The 9,204-nt window shown below is 38.6% G+C and overlaps 1 long non-coding RNA gene across 2 annotated transcripts; it reads right to left on the bottom strand.

Moving 5' to 3' along the window:
* Positions 1-5,049: 5,049 nt before the first annotated feature.
* Positions 5,050-9,092, bottom strand: LOC120407846. Of its 2 annotated transcripts, XR_005600278.1 has the most exons (3): positions 8,216-9,092; positions 6,403-6,495; positions 5,050-5,764 (listed from the first exon to the last, which is right to left on the bottom strand). It is a non-coding gene; the product is annotated as an uncharacterized LOC120407846 (long non-coding RNA). The 2 variants fall into 2 exon arrangements; XR_005600277.1 differs by having other exon boundaries at positions 5,050-6,495.
* Positions 9,093-9,204: the final 112 nt, after the last annotated feature.

Below are 9,204 nucleotides of genomic sequence, written 5' to 3'. Positions count from 1 at the left end.
CAGCATATTCCATTATTCTTTAAGAGCATGATTAATCGTGCACTGACTGCAGTGCTTCCGAAACTAGTCTGACTTACGCCAGCTGAAGATCTGGTTCTAAATGGTGTTTCTCAAAATACATTAAAAATAAACATTCTGCTGGTGTCCAAACATCACAGTGGTTCAGGAATCCAACTGTGTATCTTCAATTAATAAGTCAGCTCACAAGAAATCAGCAGAGCTACACACATTTGCATCAACTGAGAATCTGTCTCAGTCTTTAATTATTGCCTGTCAATTGTGCTAGGTTTTATAAGGTCATACATCCCCAAGGTATCTGAGCACCATTAGAAGTTAACACACAAATATTTCTCTCTTCCAGCCATGCTTTTTGGGTTTGGGGGGATTGTGTTTGGGATTTTGTTAGTTGGTTCCACTGGAAATTCTGACATTTTAAAGCTTGTTTCCATTCCTCATCAGAATGAAAAGTCTAATGTGAAATTTACTGTAGAATGAAAATTCCAAAAAATTTCAATTTTGAAATATTGAAACATTTAATTTTGACAATGTAGAATCACTTGTTGACAATATCACATTTCATTTCAATAAGGTAAATGTTTCATTTTGATAATGTTGAAACATTAAACATAGTATGAAATATATATATAAATACAATATAAAATATTTTAATATAATATAAAAATCTAAATGAAACATGCTTACCTTATCAAAGTAAAAAAAAATTGACATTGAAAATTTCATCACAATATCTTGATTCTGATTAAACTGCATTTTTTGACAGAAAAATGTACTTTCAAAAAATTTTGACCCACTCTACTTAGGGTTATTTTTCTTAATAAATATATAAAGTGCTGATGTGTTTGAGAGGTGTATTACCCAAAGAGATGCATTTTGGATTGAGTTCTGAATGTAATTATTGCTGTAGTTGGTCTCATTTCACCTGACAGTGAGTTTCATCGTCTTTGTCCAGCTCCAGTGAAAGATCTGACTCCTGAAGATACAAATCTTCCCCTGTGTTTGTTTAGAGCTTCATTTTTCCAGTGGAGCAAAGCTGTCTTGGGAGGTCATCATCATATGAGACAAGATCCCTTGAGTAGCTAGGGCCAATGCCATGCAGGCTTTTGAAAATCAGTACAGCAACCTGGAATTGGACTCTGTGTCCAAGTCCTGATTCAGCAATGTACTTAAGCACATGCCTAATTTTAAACACATGAGTAGTCCCTCTGACTTCAGTAAGACTATTCACATGCTTAGAGTTAGGTACATGCTTAATTACCCTGCTGAATATGGGCCTCAATGGGGAGCCACTGTCAGACCTGCAAATCAGAGTGATGTATACCCAGTAACCTGTATTGGTAAGTAGATGAGTGGCTACATTCTGAACTAGCTGTGGCTTCTTCAGGGCACTGAGCCACATTCCTATGTATGAGGAATTGACATCATCTTGAGAGGTCACATCTTGCTACTGACTTTAATAATTATGACATGGCTGACAGGTGGTAGGTGAGATAAATAAAAAGATAGATGTTTATAAACTTTGCATAAATCTTTAAAGTTAGCCATTTTCTATTGCCTTGCCTTATTTATAGCCATCTCAGTATAACGACCAAATGCTTTTTTTTAAAACCAGCATTTTAGGTTGATTATTGAATAAAATACTGGGATCTGGATTCTCCAGTCTGCCACTTTCATTCTGCATCACTTACATGAGTCCAACTCCAGTGAAAAGACTTAGCACAGATACAATAAAAGTAAGGCATCAAGCAATTAATAATGGAATACCATTTATTTAAATATTTTTGGATGTTTTCTACATTTTCAAATACATTTATTTCAATTACATCACAGAATACAAAGTGTCCAGTGCTCACTTTATATTATTTTTATTACAAATATTTTCACAGTAAAAAACAAAAGAAATAGTATTTTTCAGTTCATCTAAACAAGTACTGTAGTGCAATCTCTTTATCATGAAAGCTGAACTTACAAATGTAGAATTATGTATAAAAATATAACTCTATTCAAATATAAAACAATGTAAAACTTTAGAGCCTACCAGTCTACTCAATCCTACTTCAGCCAATTGCTTAGACAAACAAGTTTGGTTACAATTTGCAGGAGATAATGCTGCCCGCTTCTTGTTTACAATGTCATCTGAAAGTGAGAACAGGCATTTGCATGGCACGGTTGTAGCCAGCATCACAAGATATTTACATGCCAGATGCACTAAAGATTCATATGTCCCTTCATGCTTCAACCACCATTCCAGAGGACATGCATCCATGCTGATGATGGGTTTTGCTCAATAACGATCCAAAGCAAAGTGGACTGACATATGTTTATTTTCACCATCTGAGTCAGATGCCACCAGCAGGCTTTTTTTTTTTTCCAGTGGTTTGGGTTCTGTAATTTCCGCATCTGAAGGTTGCTCCTTTAAGACTTCTGAAAGCAAGCTCCACACCCTGTCCCGATCAGATTTTGGAAGACACTTCAGATTCTTAAACTTTGGGTTGAGTGCTGTAGCTATTTTTAGAAATCTCATTTTGGTACCTTCTTTGCGTTTTGTAAAATCTGCTGTGAAAGTGTTCTTAAAATGAACAACATGTGTTGGGTCATCATCCGAGACTGCTATAACATGAAATATATGGTAGAATGTAGGTAAAACAGATACACAATTTTCCCCCAAGGAGTTCAGTCACAAATGTAATTAACACACTATTTTTTTAAAGACCATCATCAGCATAGAAGCATATCCTCTGGAATGGTAGCTGAAGCATGAAGGGGCATACAGATGTTTAGCATATCTGGCACGTAAACACCTTGCAATGCCAGCTACAAAAGTGTCACGTGAATGTCTGTTCTCACTTTCAGGTGACATTAAGCAAGCAGCAGTATCTCCCGTAAATGTAAACAAACTTGTCTTAGCGATTGGCTGAACAAGAAGTAGGACTGAGTGGACTTGTAGGCTCTAAAGTTTTATATTGTTTTATTTTTGAGTGCAGATATGTAACAAAAAAAATCCACATTTGTAAGTTACACTTTCACAATAGATTGCACTACAGTACATATATGAGGTGAATTGAAAAATACTATTTCTTTTGTTTATCATTTTTACAGTGCAAATATTTTTAATAAAAAATAATATAGTGAGCACTGTACACTTTGTATTCTGTGGTTGTAATAGAAATCAATATATTTGAAAATGTAGAAAGACATCCAAATATATTTAATACATTTCAATTGGTATTCTATTGTTTAACAGTGTGATTAATCACGATTAATTTTTTTGAGTTAAACGCGTAAGTTAACTGCAACTAATCGACAGCCCTAAATAAAAGATCTGTCTTCTGAAGATACAGATCTTCTCCTCTTTGTCAGCAGCTTCATTTTCCCCTTCTCTGGCCTGTGTGATGTACTCAGTATAGTTCCTGATAGAGAGGTGTCCTGATCACAAAAGCCATCAGCACAACTGGATTCCTTGTGTCTCAGCAGAAATGCTATGGTTTGAATGGATATGGATGATAAATGAGTTTCTGGATGTTAGAAGCAGGCCCTTCAGGTCAGAGTTGCCAATGCTGTACATGTTGCATGGACAGATAGATAACTTCATTCTAGCATCTTTGAGAAGCACTACGTTCGTTTCTTAAATAATAAACAGTCATGAAAAGTCTCTGAATCAGCAAGAAGAGCCTGATTAAACTCCCATTAAAGTTAATGATTTCTGATTACTTCAATTAGAGCAAGATCAGGCGGTGAGAAAATAAAAGTGGACTGTACATAATGGGGAAATATTTTTAAGATTATGTTAACCATAAACGCCAATCTATAAAAAATGTTGAATAATGTTTTATATAGTAAAATGCACTCATGAGAAAAAATTAGTCTAACTAATAATCTTTCCATTAATTAACAAGAAATGAATATTGTTTACAATCATAATTAAGGAAGGAAGACATTCTAACTGGATGACAGACAGTCAGAAGGGTAAGCTTGAAGAGATTTATTCAGTAACAGTAAAATGTATGTGCCTATTTTATGCGGAACTGTGTGTGTAAATTGTGCATAAATGTTACTGAAGATGGCTATAAATCACTTGAGAGGTTGAGATAATGGAACTTTTATGTCACCAAACAATGCCAGAAGATATAGAGACTTTAACTGAGATTGAATTCTCTGTAATATTTAAGCAAAAGAATACTAACCCCTCCTTCTAGCAAATAAATTTCTGAACCACCTGACATGGTGAACAGATACAAATCAGTATAAAATATTTTGTTACAGACATTGGGCCAGCATCTCCTCTCACTTACACCAGTGTAAAACTGGTGTAATTCCATTGATTTCACTATAATTACTTCAGATTTAACCCGTGTAAGTGAGAGGATAATCAGGCCCACATGTGTTACTACACCAGGTGTAATGGAATAAACAAAAAATATACATTGAGGTGAAATTCTGGCCCCATGGAAGTTTTTGCTATTGCCTTTGCTGGTACCAGAATTTCACCCTATGTGATATTAAATCAATTGGGAAGCAAAAACCAACCAGTATAGTAATTATTGACTCGATTAACCTTGCATAATTTAAATGTGTATTTCTGACAAATTATATGTGCAGTCCAATCCTAGTCTCACTGAAATCAATGGGCGCTTCTGTAGTATGGTGATAGGGTCACATGATTATCTAGGAAGACTATCTCTCTGTAGCAGTTTGTCAATGGAAGCACGATTTACCCCTCAAATGCAACTATTATTTGTTATGAAATGGGGAAAGTTTTTGATATTTCACTCTTCTGTTTCTCATATGGTTCCAGATATTGACCTGAAGAAATGCTGTAGCTCCCAGTGCATCTCTGCTCTTATTCAAGTCAATTGCAAACTTATATTGGTTATGTTTCAGCAGTGACATTGCTTTGAATCTGCACCTCTATCAGAGGCAGATCTATGGTTGTATATTTATTCAGGGACTTATTTGCCATTCTGAGTACAAAGATCCCACCAGAATAGATCCTGTCAGCTGAGTCTCTTCCACACACACTACTTAGATATGTTTACAGTAAAAACAAGAATTTTATTTAACAAAAAGAGATTTGAGAAGAAGTAAGTAGAGTTAATGAAAACAAACAGTTACAGTTAAAATAAAATCGGAATACACTTCTGGAGCCTAAATGAGACAAGACAGTCCCCTGTCTCATAATGGTTAGATCACCCAAGGTTTATCTTCCAGCATCAAAGTGCCAGAACAGCTGTGATTCTCCATTCATAAGACAAGTCAGTGGGCAGCTTGTCCCCTCGGTGAAGAGTGCAAGGTGAGTCCCTGTACCTATGTTCAAAAATCCATTGTCTTCACTTGCAAACAGGGTCCCTCCTGCTGGTTTATTTCTTCTTGTAAATGTCCTCTCTTGAAGATTCCATAATCTCTCATTAGCATTCGGCTCAGACTGTCCATTGTGAATCATACAATACTGAATTAGCATATAGCTAGACAGGTAGATAAGCAAGTTTCTTGCAGACCGGAGACACTAATCACCTTCTAGTTACCAATCCTAAATCACACACCTTAATATAGTTTTAGGATATACACATAATTCCTTACATCTTATCTGTACATACATTTTGCAATGATTATGAGGACCAGGGTGACACAGGCTTTCAGTAGAGACTTTACATGACATTCATTGGCGAACAATATGTAGATACCAGACTAAGGAGATCCCTGTCCCCTTATGCACTCGTGCCCTCTACCAGTTGGCAGCAAGAGGTCCCTGTAACATATACAAAGAACAGGATTTCCATAAAAACATATGTATCACAGGAATTATTGTTTACCTTAATGCACAGGTACTTCAAGCAAGCAGCCTTCCTCTCTCACCCTAATGCCAATGTCTTGACTCTTCCCACTTATGTTGGTGTAAGTCAGGAATAATTCAATTGAAATCAAGAGTCACAAGCCCTGATTCTCATTCCCTACATCTTGCGGAGTCATTCATTTACAACAAAGCAAACTGGTCTTAAATCGCTACTAGACAAGAATGTTAGCATTTCACACCCCCTTTTTACAGGTGTAAATATCTACACCAGGAACACAGCAATGGACAGTCAGACCATAGTGCTGTTTAACTGGTATAAGTTACAAAAGAAATGGGCCTTATACATTTAGAGTAGTGCTTCTATCTGCATGCTGTTAAGAAGTTGCATGCTTCACCCCAGAAGTAATTACATTTCAGTGGTGGTTTCAGTCATCCTTTCAGCTAGTTTATATTTGTGAAATGTGTTGGGATCCTTTGGGATGAAGGGCACCATTATAAAGGTATTATTGTTTGTATCAATTTATTTATTGTTCTATGCTGTTCTTTTCTAGGCCTGTGTAGCAGCAGAAATTAAACTTTTGTTGCCATATTACCATACAAGACTGGGCCAATAGCAGAGTTCTTTGGTTAAATCAGTGTTGCTGGCTGGACCAACTGGTTTTTTTAAGCAATTCTGAAGCTTTCACCTGTAAACAAAGATGATCCCTCCAATTACCATAATAATTCCTCATCTGGCAATCCATTAAAAATACTTAGCAGAACTCAATCAACTTAAAAAACACAATTCTCTCTCCAAATCTTTTACCTAGCATTGTTACAATAAACACCTAAGGTTACCATAACTGAGAGATTATGGTGGGGAGGGGAGGGTGTTTTCTTTTTTTCAGTTTGTTTGTTTTGAGTATTTGATAACATTTTGCATAGTCAATGTCACTGATCCTAAGGCCCTGATTCAGCAAAGTACTTAAGCACACTGAGCATCAAAGGAATTACTCATGTTTTGCTGAATCAGGGCCTTATTCCATTTCTGTTTTTGGTGTACGCCTTTCACATAGCAAAAAAGGAGAAAAAAATCAAGAAAATGAGATTGTAAACCACATTGACAGGAGTATTATATGACAAGTGTAGTACCCATAACTACTTTTAAATGTTTGTCATTTAACTGACTAAATTTCAAGTTGATGTTGTCCCTTTTTACCAAATACATCCCAAACAAGTACAAATGGGGTTTTATAACAGAAAAAAAAAAGGTTCAGGATTAATACTTGCAATAATTCATACAAAATACCGTTTTTACTTTTTGTATGTATCTTTCTATTAGCTCAGGACCACATTTGTCTGCTGTGGAAAAAAATGCAGAAGAAGCAGAAACATATGTTTAATTATTTTTTCATAAGTGTTGTGGGTTGGGTGTGCTTTAAAAGTACATTCCAGTTCTAGAGATATTGCTGGTTCTAATGATATTCCCCATTTTAAGCATCAAGAATATCTCTAAAACAGTAATGAACTTTTTAAAAGTTTGACTGTATGTACTAAACCATAGGATCCACGGGGGGAGGGGAGGTGCAGCAAAACAGAGAAGTCAAGAGTTTGAATAATCATTACAGAGAGATGAAAGCCATCAATGATGTGCTGGAGATTAAGTGCAGTACTGTGCTCCTTCACAGTTGGTTACAAATACATTAGGAATCCTCAGCATACATTTCTGAGCTCTTTTCTGTCTGAAAAGTCCACACCCTTCCACTCTTTGGCAAGGGGCCCTGTATGATTTGAAACTGAGGGATCCATTCAATTATATTATCTCCATTTGGACAGTGAGGTCAGTTGTGGCACAGAAAGTTTAAATACTTGCCCAAAGTCACACAGTAACTCACTGGTAAAGTCGAAATCCAGGTTTCCTACTCTCAACACCCATTTATAGTATAAGTAGGCCAGGTTGCCTCAGGTGCTAAATTAAGTATGTGTACAGGCACATGACTGTACTGAACTTTTCTTCACCTTTGATGAGCACTTCTTTTTCTGAGAGTTCTGATAGTTCAGAGGGAAGTTACAAGCTGTTACTCAGGGTCATATGTTCCCTAGGGGTTGTACACCAGGGGTTGTGCAGGAAATGGTAGCAATTTGTACTGAAGAATTTGACTCAAAAGTTTCAGCCGTAGGTAAACTTCTTGCCTGGCATGATGCCATGCCAATTTACTACTGAAAAATAGACACCAACATTTCCAAAAAAGAAAACTTGGCAATTGTGTGTGTAAATATGGGGACAGTTGAGAAAAATCAAATATAGTATGTGAGGCCCTGCAAACCCACTTAAATATATTACAGGAAAAAAATGCTAGTTACGACTGCATGATGGTCACATACTTTCAGCAGACATCCACACCACTGAGCCAAAATAATACTTACCCATCTTTCAAATTGGTGGATGCAGTAAAGGCATCGGAAGATGGACACTGTGTGTTCCACTTGGTGCCAATGCTGTACAATTTTTACTACTGATGCATTGGCTCTGAGCATTTTGGACACAGCCCTGCAGAAAGGGTGCTGTAGAGGCACACCACTACTGCAGGTACAATTTACAAAGAGAGATTGTGCCTCAGGAACACCGTTAGTTGGGTGTACCAGCCCCATTCTGTGGGGTGGTGCAGGGGAGAGTCCTGCATGGCTCTGCCTCATCACCATCTCCTTTGGGGTGATAACTTTTACAGGGACAGCACATGGTGAGCAATCCTTGTAGACAGGCTGCTGTTTTGACTAGCCATTGTGTGGACCATGCAAAGGGGTGGGGGGTGGGGATAGGAGGAGAAGACTCCTTAGGTCCCCGCTCCCTCGTTGTGCCCATGCAAAGGCTGCTCATAACCTGGATCTTAGGAGGGTCAACAACTTGCCCTGCCATCCTGGTCACTCCACAGTGGGCAGTCCCATACACCTTGTGGCTTAGGCCATAGGGTGAACTGCTTTGAGGACTAAGGGGGGAAGGGGGTTTCTGGGGCTGGGAGGAAGGCAGGTGGATCTGCCAGAGGTTTTCTCTCCCAGTGGGCCAGAGAAGGCAGGAGACAGGGAGACCTTCTCTATGGGGTTTCTGCACCTGCCCCATAGAAGCTGATCCCGAAGGGCAGCCCCGCCACTGAGTTAGAGAGGAGGGTTAACAGCCACCCCCGAGCACGGGGAGCCGACTCTCGCTTCAATCGCCCCGAGACTCCACGGTGCCCTCGGGGGCTCCCTTCTGCTCCACAGTCCCACCCGTAGCTCATCCCAGCGGGCTCCGCCGCAAGGAACCTGCTCGGCCGCGCTATCGCCTCCGGGAGCCGGCGCCTCCCGCACCTTGGCCGTGCACCTGTGAGCGAGCAGCAGTCCCGCCCCACAGCCGGGGCAGGCCGCGGCCAGAAGGGGAG

Source organism: Mauremys reevesii, linkage group 6, assembly GCF_016161935.1.
Source record: "Mauremys reevesii isolate NIE-2019 linkage group 6, ASM1616193v1, whole genome shotgun sequence".
In the NCBI taxonomy this organism is placed as follows: Eukaryota; Metazoa; Chordata; order Testudines; family Geoemydidae; genus Mauremys; species Mauremys reevesii.
This window is presented reverse-complemented; position numbering and strand designations above follow the sequence as displayed.